This window comes from Pinus tabuliformis, chromosome 2_2, assembly GCF_031772625.1.
Source record: "Pinus tabuliformis cultivar Carrire ecotype Pingquan chromosome 2_2, CPIR1, whole genome shotgun sequence".
Classification (NCBI taxonomy): domain Eukaryota; kingdom Viridiplantae; phylum Streptophyta; class Pinopsida; order Pinales; family Pinaceae; genus Pinus; species Pinus tabuliformis.
This window is the reverse complement of record NC_142300.1, coordinates 229093563-229111993: the sequence shown is the minus strand read 5'-3', so window position 1 is coordinate 229111993 and position 18431 is coordinate 229093563.

Genomic DNA, 18431 nt, shown 5'->3' with positions numbered 1-18431 from the left:
TGCGTACTTGTACGCTCTGTCAGTAAAGCAATGGGTGCGTACTCTTGTAAAGGTCAAAAGGCGCAAGTTTCACTCCAAAAAAGTTACTTGTGGTCATTTCTAAAGCATTCTAGAAGCTTGTTTGACGTGTATGGAGCGCCTCCAGATGGTTCATGTATCCCTATGGAAGAGGAACTTATCCCATCTAGAGGGGAGCTAACCCACTGTTGTAGGGAAAAGTATCCGACTCGGATGACCCTAACCCACTCTAAGGGTGACAGTTCCTTAGCAACAACTGTAAAGCAAACTACTGAAAGTTTTCTTCTTTATGAAAGCAAAAGAGAATGGAGGAAGCACTAACCGTTGCCTTGCGCTTAATGTCGAATCCAAACTCTCCTCTTTGGCCACTTGCTCCTAGCTCTTTGTCCTTCTGCTCGCCCAGCTACAATGAGATCCTGCAAAACAACAAAGAAGGAAACTACAAGAGGCATGCAATCATAACTGGTTCATGGATTAGTGTAAACCAAATATGCAATCATCACAATATACAATTGAAACAAGAGCACATAGAAGAACCTCAATAGCTTTTATTAATGAAGAAATAAAGGTTCTGAGAGGATTACAACCATTGCAGGCTCCAACCCAGCAACACCTCCCAGCAGAAAGAATTGCTCTTCTTCACCTCTCTCAAACAATCACCCAATAACTCAAGAATGAAACCAACAGCATAGCATTACTTTGCACAAAATTCCAGCCTCCTGAGCTCATAGGGGAGAGCTCAATATATAGATGAATTGAGAAAGGATGAGTCGGCTTGCAACTGATGTGTAGCTGCCTTGTGTCTTCTCTCTCTTCAGTTAATCTTTAGTTGATCTTCAGTTCTTGAGTCCACTTGGTGAACCTTGCTTCCACTTGGAGAAACAAAGCCTCTGACTCATCACAAGGCGAAATACCTGATCCAAGTGTCATTTTTGGAAGATTCCAAAGCTATGACTCACTCTACCACATGTCCAAACTCGCCCAACGCAGGTGGGCTTTGTTCTGCCTGCTTTGCAATGCAGGTACACCATGGAGCAGTTGTGTTTCAGCGCAGAAACCCAGTGGAGCACCTGCTTTGATTTCAGGATTGCTTGTTTTTGAGTGTTTTCAGGTGGAGAACTGATCTGAGAGCTGTTGGTTTGCTGACCTTGTTCCTCTAGGGGTAGGAACATCATGTTTAGGGAACTTTGGATCCCTTGGATTATTGACAATTCATGCTTGTTGTTGTAAGGCACAAAATTGTCTATAACAGATGCCCCCTAAAGTATGAGGTCGTTTATCGGGTGAAATGCTTTATTGAGAGGATCCGAAGTTCATTCGATCTGTTGAGAACTGTCCTGTAATAAGATACAATACAATACATTATTTTTCATACATTTTTCATGATCTAGCTGAGGCGGGCATTCCCATGCTCAGCTTTATAAATACATTTTGGTACATAGTACAGACGATCATCTGATGCTAGACTGATAATTCTCTGCCGAATTTATCATCCTTTGAAAACGGACGATCATCTGCTGCAATGATGTACATATCAAATGTCTTTATGTCCTGAATATATATCGCAGCCCGGATGGATGCAACTAGATCCGGGGTCTTCAATCTCTTCCGATCTTCACTCGATGTACAAGTCGATCCATGTGAGAATTTCTTGAAGTCGAACATGGAAAGACATCGCTTGATTACCGGTCAATGATGTAAACCGTTAAAAAGTGCGAGAGGAATCACCGATAAGGATGATGACCCTCAAGGTATGGTAGTACAATCTACATGGTGGGAATAAAGGACTTGGCGTCGACCACCATGCAAAATCTTCTGGTCGAAGGTCATTGATGTATACCTGTCGTCGGAAGTGAGAAACTTGCCATTGAGGCATGCAAGCTTCAAAGTACTGAGGGGGGTGTTCCTAGATAGCTGATGTCGACAAGGAGCGATCCGTCAACGGAGGGCCTTAATGAATCCCACATCAGTGACACGGAACGGAGCTAGTGATTATGATGAGGTGAAAACAAACTGTGATGTGTGATTCAGGGTGGCGGTCATGAAGTGGATGAAGGATAATGTATGGCAGTGGGTGGAACAGGGTTGACTCTTTACAGAACCACATCTCTTGAACATATAACGACACTGATGTGATGGATTGGTAGCATTACCCCAATTGTGGATGGTGTGGCGAGGACCATGATTCTGCGATCGGTGAATGAAACAACCCAACCCGATGCGGACGGAGGACAAAGTGTCATGTTCAAGAGCGACTTGCTACCATTAATGCTGTGAGGTTCTCCCAATTTTTCCCCAGTCATTGCTGACCAGTACCTCTTTATTTTTGTCAAGCTTGAGGAGGATAACATATGCTTGTTCTATAACCTGCCCTTCGGGCAAGCCCATCGCTATGTTTTAACGAGCCTAGCGATAGGGAAACTCGTTCTCGTCTAAAGACAAGTTTGTCGCTATTTAATCATTTTAACGAGTCTAACGACAAGGAAAACTCGGTCCTTTTCATTTTTAGAGAGTCTGAAAAGGTACGAAAAGTTAACTCCAAAATTCCTTTTTCGTCATCTAATCCCTTAAGTCCGAAAAAGTTTAAAACAATACAGAAGGGATGAATTTTCGGTTGCTTTAACGAGCCGAACAAAACAAGCGCTCGATCTTTTTGTGCAATAATCCCTCAGGTCCAAAAAGATTAAAATCTAGAAGAGGGATAGTTTTCCGGTCGCTTTAACGAGCTGGAAGGCCAAAACTCGGCAAACTTTTCATATTTTACGAGTTAGTGAAAAGAGCTCAAAGAAGACTCGTCTTTTTAGGAATGAGTGATGAACAGGGATAGCAACAGATTTCAGGTACAGGTTGGAATTCTCCAATCACGGCAGTGTCACAAGGATGGCTAAGTGAAATCACTCTTCGCAGCTGTTCCTCAAAATGGGTAAACAAACATATGGAGGTGAACGATTGGCCAAATGAATAGATGGAGGTGATGGCATATAAAACACGACCAAGGGCTTTTAATATGGCTTACAAAGGTTACATTTCTCGAGGTTGTTTACCGGTTCATTTTTTCTGGATGAGCTTGAACTGCTAGGGAAAGATTGCTCACAAACTACGTTTATTTTTTAACGAGCATGAACTTCTGCACAAAAACTGCTCGATTCTTGCGTTTATTTTTTAACGAGCATGAACATTGCTAAAACTGCTCGATTCTTGTGTTTATTTTTTAACGAGCATGAACATTGCTAAAACTGCTCGATAATACCAGTCTTAATACAAGGAATGCTTTAGGTGAGGTAATCTTATTTAAGGAGCAATGCCTCACTAATTACTCCAAAATGGCAGGTTTTAACTTTTTCCCTTCAGCCTTTCTTTATGCAAGCTGGAAACGGCTAATCCTACGAGTTTAATGGGTTAGAAGGACCTAAAAATTTAAAAAATAAATAGTCGTCCCATGCTTGCACTCCAAAAGGTTTGCATGCCCCCGGGTATAAATTATAATTTCGAGATTCTGCCATCTCTTACTTATTATCCGAAAAATGGTTTTGTTTGCTGCCGCAAACTAAACTCTCTTTTCGGCGATGTCTATCATTAGGTTACTAAGGATGGTGACTACTTGTTGCAGCAATTTCATCTCTTTCTTTGAAGACTGCCCCTACTTATCCTTCAAAACAGCTTGTTTTAATGGGTGAGGCTTGACATTCAAAGATGGTGGCTTCTTGTTGCCACAAATAGACCCCCTCCTTAGGAGAGCCCACCTCTTTAGACAAAGGGAGCGACCGCTTCGCTCACATAACTTTGACAAAAGAATTTTATCCTAGAACAGCCCTCCCTTCCACTGCCGGACGGGGTAAGGACTAGTCCATTCTTCTGCGGAAATTAAGTTTATACCCAAGGTTTTCTCTGCCCAAGGCAGGCCAGGGTGCATGCCCCCTGGGTCCCAGTTCTTTCTTTCCGAATTACTCGCATTCATCGGGAAGTAGAACCGAAGGCGGTGGCATTCCTTGAATGAATAAACCATTAAGGGATGGTATTTGACTATTTGCAATGCGTGATCCTGGAAATGAAAGTTGGTCTACGAGCTGGACCATTCTTCCTTCGTGCGGAAAACACATGACTCTAAAGAGTGAGGATACTATTGCCTTCATGCAATATATATAGTCTCGTCCAAGGAGTAAGTTATATGCCAAGGGTCCCTGGACGACCATGATGTTCATGCGAACTGACTTCCCTTTCAATGTAAGCGGAACATTGGGGAGAATCCCTAATGGGTGACTGGTTCCTTTATCAAAACCTGATAGATTTCTCATCTCAGGTAAAAGCGCCGGGCAACCCAGTGCTTTCCAAGCAACAGAGGAAAGGATACTCACAGATGCCCCTTCATCAATGATAGTTCCAGCCATCACCATTCTGTAGATTTGGACTATGATTCTGAATGGGATGCTGGCTGGTAACCGGGGTCTGCCTAGTTGATTCCAATCAAAGGATACAACTAGGTTGCTTGGTGGTGGGACCGAATATACGACCGGATACGACCCTGACGATGTTCCTTCTTGCGATAAAGGAATGGGCGCATTGCCCTGATGCTCATCAGAATCTGTGTTGATGAAAAGAATATGGACGGTGTCATCCTTATCCTCTTTAGTGAGGGTGTCATTTGAAGATGGGTCTTCAATGACGGAGTCATTGGACGATGAAACCTCTGAAGGAAGAACCGGGTCAACTGCCGTTTCGACCTTTAGACTTTCGTCTGGTCTGGATTTAGTAGGTTCATTCTCAATGACCGACACTTCAGCTGACCACTTGGGCGGGTCAGCTGGATTTTCAACTATCGAGGGATTAGGCGCGAGTTTTTGGTATCCAGGAGGAAGTCGTAATGGTGAAACCGGACGATCTTCCAAAACTCTCTTTGCCTCATCTAAGAATGGACATTTGTGGATGGCATGCTCGCCTTCACACAATACACAGGGTGATCTTGGTCTCCCTCTTCGTCCTTCACTCTCGTTAGTTGACGGACTGCAATCAACATGACTATCAGAGGTTGATGCTACCGGATTGTGCAACCTTGGGGACCAGTCCCTTAGTATCCGGGGAATACAAGGACAATCACGATGGAAGTGGGTCCCTTCGCAAATGACACATGGCGATTTAGGCCCGGTCGGTGCAGTGTGTGGGTTTTTGTCAACTGTCTTTTGCTTGCCCCCAGTCGCCTTCGCCATAGGCTCCTTCTGCTTCTTTTCTTCCTTCTTCTTTTCCTTCTTCTCCATGGGAGGCTGACCTCTGCCGGCTCTACCTCGTGAAGATGAAGGATTAGAGGAAGAATTGTAAGAAGTGGAAGGCTGGTGGGTAGCTCTAGACTGGTCTGACTGTTGATTCGACTGCTCAGGATTAGTGGTGATCTTGACTACATTAGTTGAAAAGAGCCATACAGGTAGGCCAATTGTCAATCCTGGAAGTGAAAATGTTGCCATATGAGGCGCACCAACATCTCCCCAAGAGGAGAAGGGATTTGGACTTCCGCCAAGGTTGCCCCCTTGGTTGGTGGGCTCCATACTTTTCAACTGAAAGATCAACGTGGGAATAACAGGTGATTTTGTTCCGCTTAAAATAAATTTTATCAACGACACTTTTAGACACAAACTTGCTTTTTCATGTTTTAAGAGTCGAGAAAAAGCTAAAGATGACTCTAGTCGCCTTCGATGTTTTAACGAGCCCGAAGTGACAAATGCTCGGTTGGACTTTTTCAGTTATAGAGTTTGAAAAAGGCCAAAAGAAACTGCTCTGGAGTTCTAGGCAGAGGGTGTGCCAAACTTTTCGCGAAACCACAGAATACGTTTTACGGTACGGGTGGTCGATCTTCGTGAATGCTGTGTTCACTGCATCGCGATCAGTAGGGCGGTCGACACAGCTTCCTATGGATAAAGGATAATTGCCTATAGGGGTCTCCCAATATATACGCGACGGTACGTGGGAGCACAAGTCCGTATTAGTGCCACCGACTCTCAGGAGGAATCACCCACCTTCGTAGAGATCGACAGTCACTATGTTTAACGACGCCGGAACACGTCTCTACCTAGACCTCTAGATGTTTGCGTTATGTTACAAAGCGTTGTTATGTAAATTGGATTTATTTTAATGTTGATCTTGCTTATCAGTTTGCCTTTAAGGATCACCACGAGATGTATGCAACAAATTCCTGAATGCAGTCTAAGATGAGAAGCAAACTTTTCAATCTTTCAACTTTGAAAACCTTAACTACTGAGGGAAAAGAAAGGCAAATCTTTTCACACAGATCATAGAGCACACACTAAAATGCAATTTTTTCCCAAATCGTCAAGCACACAGTCAAATGCAAAATGCACAATGCATGTATTTTCTTTTTCCCTTTCTTAATGTGGATGGATACAAAAAGAAAGTGGTTATATAACTTTGATTTCGATTTAAAGCGAAAGTAAACAAGCTTGTCCAAAATCAAAAGACACCTTAAGATTCACTTGCTTAATCACTGGAAATACATGCAATCAAACCATATGAACGAAAGTAAAATGACTAACCAGCTATGGACAGCAAACAAGCTAACTCTTTAGACCAGCAAAACGCCTAACACAGGTTCAGATCTAAGAGGCCAAAAGCATGACTAGTTTACTTTTCGTTATGGGAAATTGTAAATGAGCAAGAAATACAAAGAACAAATACAATTTCGTTATATAACAGAGGCTGAATGATGGCAAGTAATATTGGTTTCAAAACAGGCACAAGACTGACACCTAGCAGCAAAACTAAGTGAAAACAGGCAAGAGAAAGGAGGAAACCCCAAATGCACTAAGCAAATTTGGGTCAACGCAGGCTCTGCACAGTCAAACTGGCTCTCAACGCAGGTAGCCAGTTCGGGACCTGCGTTGCAAAGCAGGTAGCCTGTGTACTACCTGCTCTGGAAAACGAGAGTTGCGTTTTCACAGTTTCCGGGTCATAATTTTCTCAAAAATGCACGGTTTTTGCTCAAATCAGAAGCATTCAGTCAAGCATACTCAAAGGGATGATTTAGAAGATGCAAAGCTATCACTAAGAGCTTACAAGGATCTTTGTAGATCAGCTCTTCAAATCATGAATCTGCTCAGAAAATGAGCAAGAGTAGCAGCCCCTCTACTTCGCTTTTGATATAGTCAAAAGCTTTTCGATTCGATACTCTTTGGTTCAGGATCTGAACAGCAAAGATACTACAAACACAATCAAACGGATACGATCCCCAGCGGAGTCGCCAGTTTGTTGTAGGGAAAAGTATCCGACTCGGATGACCCTAACCCACTCTAAGGGTGACAGTTCCTTAGAAACAACTGTAAAGCAAACTACTGAAAGTTTTCTTCTTTATGAAAGCAAAAGAGAATGGAGGAAGCACTAACCGTTGCCTTGCGCTTAATGTCGAATCCAAACTCTCCTCTTTGGCCGCTTGCTCCTAGCTCTTTGTCCTTCTGCTCGCCCAGCTACAATGAGATCCTGCAAAACAACAAAGAAGGAAACTACAAGAGGCATGCAATCATAACTGGTTCATGGATTAGTGTAAACCAAATATGCAATCATCACAATATACAATTGAAACAAGAGCACATAGAAGAACCTCAATAGCTTTTATTAATGAAGAAATAAAGGTTCTGAGAGGATTACAACCATTGCAGGCTCCAACCCAGCAACACCTCCCAGCAGAAAGAATTGCTCTTCTTCACCTCTCTCAAACAACCACCCAATAACTCAAGAATGAAACCAACAGCATAGCATTACTTTGCACAAAATTCCAGCCTCCTGAGCTCATAGGGGAGAGCTCAATATATACATGAATTGAGAAAGGATGAGTCAGCTTGCAACTGATGTGTAGCTGCCTTGTGTCTTCTCTCTCTTCAGTTAATCTTTAGTTGATCTTCAGTTCTTGAGTCCACTTGGTGAACCTTGCTTCCACTTGGAGAAACAAAGCCTCTGACTCATCACAAGGCGAAATACCTGATCCAAGTGTCATTTTTGGAAGATTCCAAAGCTATGACTCACTCTGCCACATGTCCAAACTCGCCCAACGCAGGTGGGCTTTGTTCTGCCTGCTTTGCAACGCAGGTACACCATGGAGCAGTTGTGTTTCAGCGCAGAAACCCAGTGGAGCACCTGCTTTGATTTCAGGATTGCTTGTTTTTGAGTGTTTTCAGGTGGAGAACTGATCTGAGAGCTGTTGGTTTGCTGACCTTGTTCCTCTAGGGGTAGGAACATCATGTTTAGGGAACTTTGGATCCCTTGGATTATTGACAATTCATGCTTGTTGCTGTAAGGCACAAAATTGTCTATAACACCCACCCAAAGAGGGACTTATCCCATTGATGGTGGATCTAATTAACTTCCTCTACAGCACTATAAATACATGCATTGGGCTAGAAGGAGGGGAGGTTAAAAGCTGATTCCTAAGGGTAGATGCTGCTGAGATTAGGACTTCCTTGTAGAAGCTTGTGAGGAGAGATTGTCATCCTTTCTTGTTTCATTTGGAAGTGGGTGAGCTGGTCAAAGTAAAGGAAAAATCTTGTTGGACCCTGGGAGGAACTTGCACAACACCAAGGCTCAGGTTGTAATGGTTTCTTTTGTTTCCTATTAATACAAATAAGTCCATTCTTCTCAACAATTTGTTATTTATGAGTTGTTTCATAGACTCCTTGGTCTGTATGTTAAATATGTTTTATTTTATGAGATATTCAGGTGCTATTTAATCGTTTGATTGTTAGTGAATGCAGGTTTCGAAGAGAAGGAGGAGCTCATCCGGATCGACGAGGCTGGACTACTACAACAGCGTTGGGTTACAGGTAGGATCTAAACACTTGATTTCTTGTATGATAAATGCATATTTAGAGAAGGATTGCTCTTAATTGTCTTGTTTGTCACTAGAAAGCCTTAAGCTTCTAGGGAGGTTGGTTGTGTCTGCACCATCGACTCTTTCCGCATGACAGGTAGTATTTTGGAAAAGAAGTTAAGCATATGGCTTGAAAGTGAAGGTAAACGGGCTAAACGCCAAGCAGGCTTCAGAAGGCATCACTCAACAACAGACCACCTCATTATGCTTAGGATCATTGCGGAGCAATGTTGCAATGATAAATCCAATTTATTTTGTTGCTTTGTGGACTTTAGAAAGGCTTTCAACACAGTTCCTAGATACAACCTTTGGAATAGCTTAGAAGAGCTAAAGGTTCTTCTTGAGATGAGATCTGCCGCTATAAGGTTATACGAGAATGTAATTGCCATGCTAAAGAGCAATGAGGGGTGGTCGAAAGATATTAAGTGTAGCATCGGAGTTAAACAAGGTTTCCCCCTCTCCCCTACCCTATTTGGAATTTACATCGATAAGCTCAAAGGCTATTTAGAGGAAGAAGGATGTGATGGCACCTTTTTAGCTACGATAGTCATCATCCTTCTTCTCTATGTTAACGATATTGTTCTTTTCGCAAGGTGCCCATCCAATTTGGATAAGCGACTCAGGCTTCTTAAGGATTCCTGCTCTTCCATGGGTATGACTGTTAACACTGACACAACAAAAGTTATGATTATCAAATCCAAGAAGGATACTTACGCTAATTAGGTGTATGACAATAATAAATTGGAGGAAGTGTATTCTTACAAGTACCCAGGAATTGATATTCATCGCAAGCTCTACTGGAACCATAGCATTGAGAAAAGGATTAATGGGGGGTGGAAAGCTTATTTTGGTCTTGAAAATAATTGTAAAACAACAAACCTTGTAATTGTTGAGATTGCAACAAGATGATGGAGCTTAGTGAAAAGAGTCGCCTTCACTAAGTGGGCCCGCAGGCTATTTTTGGCACAAGTCTATTTTTAGACTATGTCTATTTTTAGACATATGGATCATGTCTATGGATTGCAGGTTGTTGTTTATGGATGATTGGCCAAGTTGGGAAAAATAGATGGACTTCTATTTTTGATCACAGTGTGAGTGACCACAGTGTGAGTGATCACAGTGTGAGTGATCAAAGTCTATTTTTAGACTGGCTGTCAAAAATAGAAAAGTCAAATATTATTATCTCATAATAATATTTGGACTATAAAATTGATCTTATTCTCTTGGAGAACTTCAGTTTGAGCTACAGAGGTGGCACATGCAGCTTTCAGAAGGAAATGCGCTTTTCTTATGAGTCATTTGAGTTTTTGTATGCATGACTTTAGTTAGAACTCAATCAGTTGAGTTTGGTGGAGTTGATTATGGAGTTGATGGAGTTGTGTTCAGTTTGACTTGGTTAAACTAGTTGTAATCAGTCTAACTGCAAATAGACTAATGATGAGTTGTTAAACTAATTATTCACTCATGATGCAACTAATGAATACATCAGTTAACTCAGTTGCATGTCAATGCATGTTCAGTTCAGCAGGGACAGGTGTTAGAGAATCAGATTGCTGTCAGTTGTGACTATAGTTGTGCACCAGATCTTGCACAATCAAGGGATTGAGTATGCCAATGCGTTTGCTCACGTATTTGACCAGTATTGTAGCCTCTACTCACGTCTAACAAAGTGTGAGTTATTATTTTGAGGTCAAATACGAGTTTGGTAAGCCATTCTCATCAATTCTTGAGCAGGTATTGAGCAGTGGAGGCAGGCAAGCAGTGGAATAGATTTGGAGATCAGATCTGAGTTGTATTGTGTGTAATAGGTGGAGCTGGTACTGGATTGCTTGTGATAAGCATTGTACTTTGTAATGTTACATGTTCTCAATCATTAATATACAAATAGTTGGGGTTTTTAGCGAGATGCTTTCCCAGGGTTACATATTGTGTTAATGTGTGAATGCTCTTGATATTTTATTGTAATTGATGTTGCTATATTGATGATCAACGTAGAGGAGCTTATGTATTGTGTATGTATTCCACAATAGTACATGGTCAGGATAATCTCCATTGAATATGTGTTAAATTATTCAAAATTTCTACATGGTATCAGAGCGAGCTAGATAATTGTAGAAAAATTTCTTCATGGTATCAGAGTTGTTGATCATCAGATCTACTATTCAGGAAGTGTTTACATTCTATTTCTTCAGGCAGAGTACGTAATTGGGCCAGGTAGCCTTTGGATTCATCCTTCCTTTGGAAGGTGAGATATCCGGTGAATGCCCATACAGTCAATCTCTGTACGAGAAATATTGTGTTCTCAAGAATCTTAGATCTGAGGCGGTTTAGTTGGGTGCTGGTGGACTTCGAATTTACAACAGTGTTTTCTTGGTGACAACGCAGCAATGTCTTTCAACGGATTGCGATTGGAGTATGCTCTTGAGGGCAGCTCAAACTATATTGCATGGAAGGATAGGATGGAGGCAGTATTGGATGATAACGGGCTGAAGGAGTTCATAGATACGGATATCCCAAAGCCTACTGATGCTGCTGAGGAGGAAGTTTGGAAAAAGAAGGCCGCAAAATGTCGAAGGATTCTATTGGAGGGCGTGAAGGATCACATTGTGTCCTGTCTCGATGGAAAGGCTACTCCATATTTGATGTGGAAATCATTAACAGAACTATTCCAAAGCAAGAGTGATCAGAGGAAGTTGGCGCTCAAAGATAAACTCAGGAACATCAAATGCGAGAAGGGTGATAGTATTCCCAAGTATCTCACGAAGTTCACTTAGTGTCGAGATGAGCTGGGAAGTGTGGGGGTTACTGTCAATGATGAGGACTTGGTGAGCTTGGCTCTCCTTGGTCTTCTGAAGAGTTGGCATTCCTATCAGGACTCTGTCAATGGTCAGGAGAAATTGCCAGGATGGGAAAGACTATGGTCAGATCTTGTGCAGGAGGAGATCAGGCGGAGTACCAGGGACGGATCTTCGTCAAAGGGAGCTGATGAAGAGAATTGTGCTTTGGCTGTCAAAGAAAAGAAAGGGAAGAGAAAGAAAGCTTCTCAGTCTGGTGCGAAAGGCAAGAAGTAGGATATGTCCAAGGTGAAGTGTTTTCACTGTCACCAGCACAGACACTATGCCACAAATTGTCCGCAGAAGAAGAAGAACAAGCAAGCTGCTAGATCTGCAGGGGGAGCGGCCTTAGATTCTCAGTTTGAGCTTGATTTTTCATTGATCGCATGCTTGGTTTCAAGTGTGATGGGATCCCTGTGGTTTTTGGATAGTGGTGCGTCTTTTCACATGACGGGAGATAAAGATTTGTTCTCTGATTTGGAGGACAAAGATCTTGGAGTGCACATTGAGATGGGCGATGATTGTAGATACAGTGCGACCGATATCGGCACCATTTCCTTTGAGAGGGAGTTTGGTAAACCCTTCGTATTGAAGGAAGTCATGCATGTTCCAGGATTGAAGAAGAATCTTATCTCACTGGAGATGTTAGATGGCAAGGGGTATGATGTTGTTTTCAGCGAGGGAAAGGCTTTCCTGCACAACAAGACAACTGGTGAGACCCGGAAGATAGGGGTTCGAGTGAGGAACCTTTATCAGTTGCATGTAGATGGATGCATAGCAATGGCAAGCAAGGCAGAAGGATTGGTGAGCCGGGATGATGGTGAGTTGTGGCACAGGAGATTGGGTCACCTTCACCATGGAGCCTTGAAGATACTGCAGCAGATCACTACAGGGCTTCCTAAAGGCACACTTGCACAGTCAGATCAGTGCAAGGGGTGTACTTTGCGGAAGTTTGTGAAAGCCACCTTTCACGAGAAGGATAGTCACGCCACGACGATCCTTGAGAGAATTAACACAGACGTGTTTGGACCTTTCTCAGTTGCTTCAACAACAAAACACAGGTATTATGTGATTTTTGTTTATGATTTCTGTCGTAAGTGTTGGATCTTCTTCATGCAGAAGAAGAGCGAGACATATTCAAAGTTTTGTGAATTCAAAGCACTGGTCGAGAAGGAGTCGGGGAAGAAGGCGAAGGCTCTTAGGAGCGATAATGGTGGTGAATACATCTCGGACGAGTTCAAGGATTTCTGCAAGGCAGAAGGGATTCGTAGAGAGCTGATAGCTCCCCATAACCCACAGCAGAACGGGGTAGCTGAGCAAAAGAACAGAACGATTGTGGGTGCTACACGGGAAATGTTGCATGATCAGGGCCTACTCCTTCACTTGTGGGTGAAAGCATGCAATACAACAGTTTATGTGTAGAACCGTTGTCCTCATAGGATACTTGGCATGAGTACACCTGAGGAGGCTTATTCTGGTAAGAAGCCTGATCTTTCTCATTTGAGGATTTCTGGTGCTAATGTTTACATGCATGTGACGAAGGATGCTAGGAAGAATTTTGAGCCGACCGCAGAGGTTGGGATATTTGTGGGGTACACTGATGATGAGCCCCAATTTTTGGTACAATTTGGGCTCATTTGGCCTACTTGCTTTGCTCAAACCATTCATCTTTTATTGCTTATTCATTCATTTCATGGTTTATTCGTGTTGTTTGTAGGAAGAAGGGTAGGCATTCTATCTATGTGACTAATACATGATGCTTTTAGGTTTTTGGCATTAAAAGGGAGCAAAGACCACGAGAAAGGAGACAAGGAGACAGTAAGGTGGCACTGCTGGTTTTTAGGAGAGGATGTCCACAGTCTTGGGGACCTTCCTCGTGATTCCCACCATAGCTCTGAGCTCCAACCAATCTCCCCACCGAGCTTAGAGGCAGCCAACCGTTCTACAGGAACAACAGTTACAACTTTTCTACAGGAAAATCAGTTACAACTGTTCTACAGGATCAGCAGTTTAACCTTCAGTTGGACACCCGAGCTCCACAAATCAAGGAAACCTGTTGGATTATCATTTTGCATAAATACCGAGGCCGTAGCCTTTGATAGGAGCTTTTTGAGCTTTTTCATTACTCTTGTAATTTTGAAGTACGAGCTACAACTCGGTGTTAGTTCTTTTTGTAAGCCAGTTTTGGCATGACATCAGATTTTTGGTTATGAATAAAGGAGGCAGATTTTGATCTCATTCTGAGTTTCTAAGGGAGCTATAGCTCTTAGGTTAAGGGCCCAACCTGAGAGCAATAGACCTCCTCTGTGTTGTAAAGTTATTTGCCTTTCGTTCCAGCACTTCTTTCTTTACTTTGACATGCAATTCGAATTTACAGTTTGTTGATTTAGTTTTTATGAGATTGAATAGGATTAGTTTCTGGTGAATTTGCTTCCAGTTGCTTAGGTTAGAAGAGGATAGTTATAAGTCATTGGAGCTCCAGAAAAAGGTTGTTAGAGATCACTGCCATCTTTGCTTAGGGATTGGGGTGAAGTCTATATCAACCACAAAAAAGAAACGTAGTTCTTTCCACTTCCATGCAAGCTGCAACATAGTCATTTTCGTTGAAGATCCATCCATGCACTGTTGATATTGAACCATACTTCTTTATTCCACTTCCATGCACGAGTTTCCTTCACAATTTACATTGCTGTTCACTGAGTTTATATCACAAGTAGCTTAGGTTAATGAACTTTCGTTTTGGTGACATTCATAAGCAATTTGTTTCATTTACACTGCTCCACATCATTCCACTTCCTTCCTCTTCTTGTCAACCACACCTCAAGTCACCTTCTCGACCTCTGTTCAGCTCGTTTACCTTCCAGCTCTTCCATTACTCACGTAACTCCATTTACTTGACCTTTCATTGATCCCATCCTTCCAGCCATCAACCCACTGCATGCACTCTTTCTCCATCTGACTTCTCTGCTCCTGAGCCATCACCAGGTCCATCTCCATCTCACCTATCCTCCCACACCACTCCATCACTTCACCATCTCCCAAAACTCCCACGGTCGACCATCCTGTAGAATCTCACAGACTTCCTGTAGAACCCTTGAGTTTCCTGTAGGATCCCCTGCAGACTTCCTGTAGAAGCCTGCAAACTCAGTTGCTGAGCATTCGAACGTGGTAGACTTCTGTGGACTGATGCTAGAGACCTTCTGGGACCTCCCCTAGTCATCCTAACCTTGCCCATGCTTTCCTTCCATTTGAACCGCTCCTGCACAGTCAAACCCTAATCAAAAGCACCATCACAATAAATCCAACCACTTAATGACAAAATACAAAAACATGTCTTTTCAGATGCAAATAGCTTAGATTCATGTATTTCAACTCACTGCAAGTAATGGCATCATTGGTAGAAGTTTCATTCACACTTTTGCATTGTAAGGGTCAAGCTAGTTAAATTAGGGTTTATTAGGGTTTCCATGCTTTGTTGGCTTTCAATTTCCTTTTTGCAAAGTAGGTTAGCTTCCTTCAAGATAGCTTTCGTCCATCACTCATAAAGCTTCTTCTGAGAGCATATAGAAGTTGGCTTGAGCCCTAGCGGACTTGTGCCAGCTGACCAAGTGACAGCTGTGACAAGAGCTAGTACTTGTGCATACAACACCGTCGCTTCCAAGTTTGTACGAACTACCGGGTCGATAAAATTAGAGATAGGGAGATCCAGGAGTTGTAGCATTATTGCTACAATACTGGAGCCCACCATCTTTTTGGCGCCGTTGCCGGGGAAGCGTTAGAGTATTAGTAATTGTTTCTTTTCTTCTACTTTCTTACTCTTGCCTTCTGCTAAGTAGTTTATTTCATTTCCATTCTGTAAAAGTAGTATAGACATTTCCTGCTTTCATAGATTAGCATTTCCTGCTTTCATAGATTAGCATTTCCTGCTTTCATAGATTAGCATTTCCTGCTTTCATAGCTTAGCATTTCCTGCTTTCATAGATTAGCATTTCCTTTCTGCAAGCGTAGACTAGCATTTCCATTCTTGCAATTTCATTTGAGCAAAGTAGATTAGTTCTTTCCTGCTTTCAGTTTAATTCTGCATCTTTCATAGTTAGTTGTAGATCAGTCTGTTTCAGTTTTGCAGGTACCAAAGAAAAAAACAAAAACAATCAAAAGAAAAAGAAGGTCTTTTCCATTTCATGCCTCGTAGGAACCGAGATAGATCAGGCAAATTCCTACCAAACACCCCTACCACATCACTGAGTCACCCTTCTCTCTTCTTTGGTGAGAGTGACCCAGAAGAACCTATAGGTGAACATCCTGAGATATCCAAAGATCCTATAGTAGAAGAAGAGTTAGAGACCACTCCATCTGAAGCTATGGCTGACAATAGAAGAGAAGATGAGAGAATAGAAGGTGCCTTCCCAATCCGAGAGACCAGTGGAGAAATGAAAATGAAGAACATTAGCCCCTCCGCCTTACCTCACTTCCATGGGCTGACTACTGAAGATCCAGTTACCTTCCTGTTTGAGTTTGTTGTCCTTTGTAGAACCGATGACTATACTGAAGATGAGCAAAAGCTGAAACTTTTCCCTTCCACTCTTAAGGATGCAGCATTACGCTGGTTCATGGGCTTACCTGGGAATAGTATCACCACTTGGGCTCAGACGCAGCAAGCTTTCAATACCAAGTACCGGGATTACTGTAGGTCCAAGGAAACAAAGGGGGAAATCTTTCGGATGACCATGGGAAATGATGAGTCCTTAGAGGATTATGAGGAGAGGTTCCAACTAAGCTATAAGCGGGCCAGGTGCACACTTGACCCTGAATCCCTCAAGTTGGTCCTACTCCGAGGAGTCCCTGAAGACCTCTTAGATACCCTTCACATGTTAGCTGGGGGGGACATTTACCAACTACCTTATGAGGACATCAAGACTGTGTTTAGAAACCACTCCATGGCAGCTCGGAAACGAGGTAGAGGAAACCTCCTCTCAACTAGTGTCCCTTTCTCCAAACATGAGCTTGCAAATCAATTAGAAGATCTTAAGAGTGAGGTGAGACAGACCATTGCCATGCAGCTTGACACATTCAGGATTCAACAAAAGAAGGAAGAAGCTGAGAGAGCCTTGGCTGTCTTCTGCCCTAGGTGCACAAGGAGACACCCTAAGAACGAATGTCCATTGCATTCTGTTGAAGTGTGCTTCTTTTGTGAGGAGGACCATCCCACAAATCAGTTTCCAACCTTACCTGGGTTTAAAGCCATGTACCAAGGGACAGAAGCTCCCACTGAACCTCTCTATTACCTCAACCAAAGGAGGCCACAAGGATCTAGACCTTATCAGCAGGGGCTGCAAGGGGCATCTCAAGCTTATTATAGCCCCAACCAGTCGACTCCTATGGCTTCTTGGGGTCCCCCTACTCATCCTTCATGGTCCATGCCTCCTCCATGGTCTTACCCACCTCAGTACCCCACTCAACCTACTTCTCATTCATATCACTCACATGCCCAGCCACAACCTCAATGGAATGCACCTCAGTCGGGGTGGAGGCCCCAATACAACACTCCTCCTACCATCTTGCCTCCACCACCAGTTCAACCTCAGCCATTACCTCCTGCTCCTCCAAGGCAACCTCAAATGCCTGCTCAACCGAACCCGAACCCCAACAATAGACAGGCCCAGCAGGTATACACTGGGGAAACCTCATGCCCTACCTATGCTGTGGAGATCCAGGAGATCAATCTTCGATCTGGAAAGACTCTACCAGATCGCCAACCTCCTCCCCCAGAGGATGAGGAAGATAAACAGGAAAGTGAACCAAAGGCTATTCCACCCTTTCCTGAGAGACTAACAGCCACAACACAACCCAACCCAGCGGAATATGAGCTTCTGGGTGAGCTCAAGCAGTTGTGTGTAAAAATACCACTTCTCCAAGCCATCAAGGATGTGCCAATATACAAAAAACTGGTTAAGGAGAAGTGTTTCAAACACCCAGGCAGACGGAAGAAAGATGCTTCAACTATCAATGTCATAGGACAACTGTCTGACCTTATGCTAGGACAAGTCATCTGCCCAAAGTACCTAGATCCTGGAAGTCTTGTAGTAGATGTCCACATCAATGGCACCATTATACCTCACACCTTGATTGATCTGGGGGCTGCCATTAATGTGATGACCAGGGATACCATGCTTAAACTCAATCTTCAGGGTTCCTTGAGGAAGACCTCGACAATACTGCAATTAGCAGATCGCTCCACCGTGACTCCCGAAGGGATTGTGGAGGATGTCTTGGTCTCTATTGACTCTTGGGAATACCCTGCAGATTTCTTGGTTCTGCAACCAAAGGCAAAGCTTACTGGATATCCTCTCACTTTGGGAAGGCCTTGGTTAGCTACTGCAGATGCTTACATAAGTTGTCGTGCAGGAAACATGACCATCAAAAATGGTCCCATGTCCAAGCAACTAGTCCTATACCCTCCTGCCCAACCCTCCTTATAGCATGACTTACCACTCTGGTTGGAAGAAGGAGAGGAAGATGTGGTGTACTCAGCACCTCTGTGCACCTTAGATACCACTAGAAGAGACCCCCCAACCGAGGATTACTTGATCGAGACCTTGATCCAGAATCCACCTTCCAGTGCACTACCCTTAGAGAAATTGGTGGAGGACGCCCAAGCTAGCACCTTAGTGGATCTTTGTACAACCAACCCTGTTACTCCCAGAATCAAGAATGTG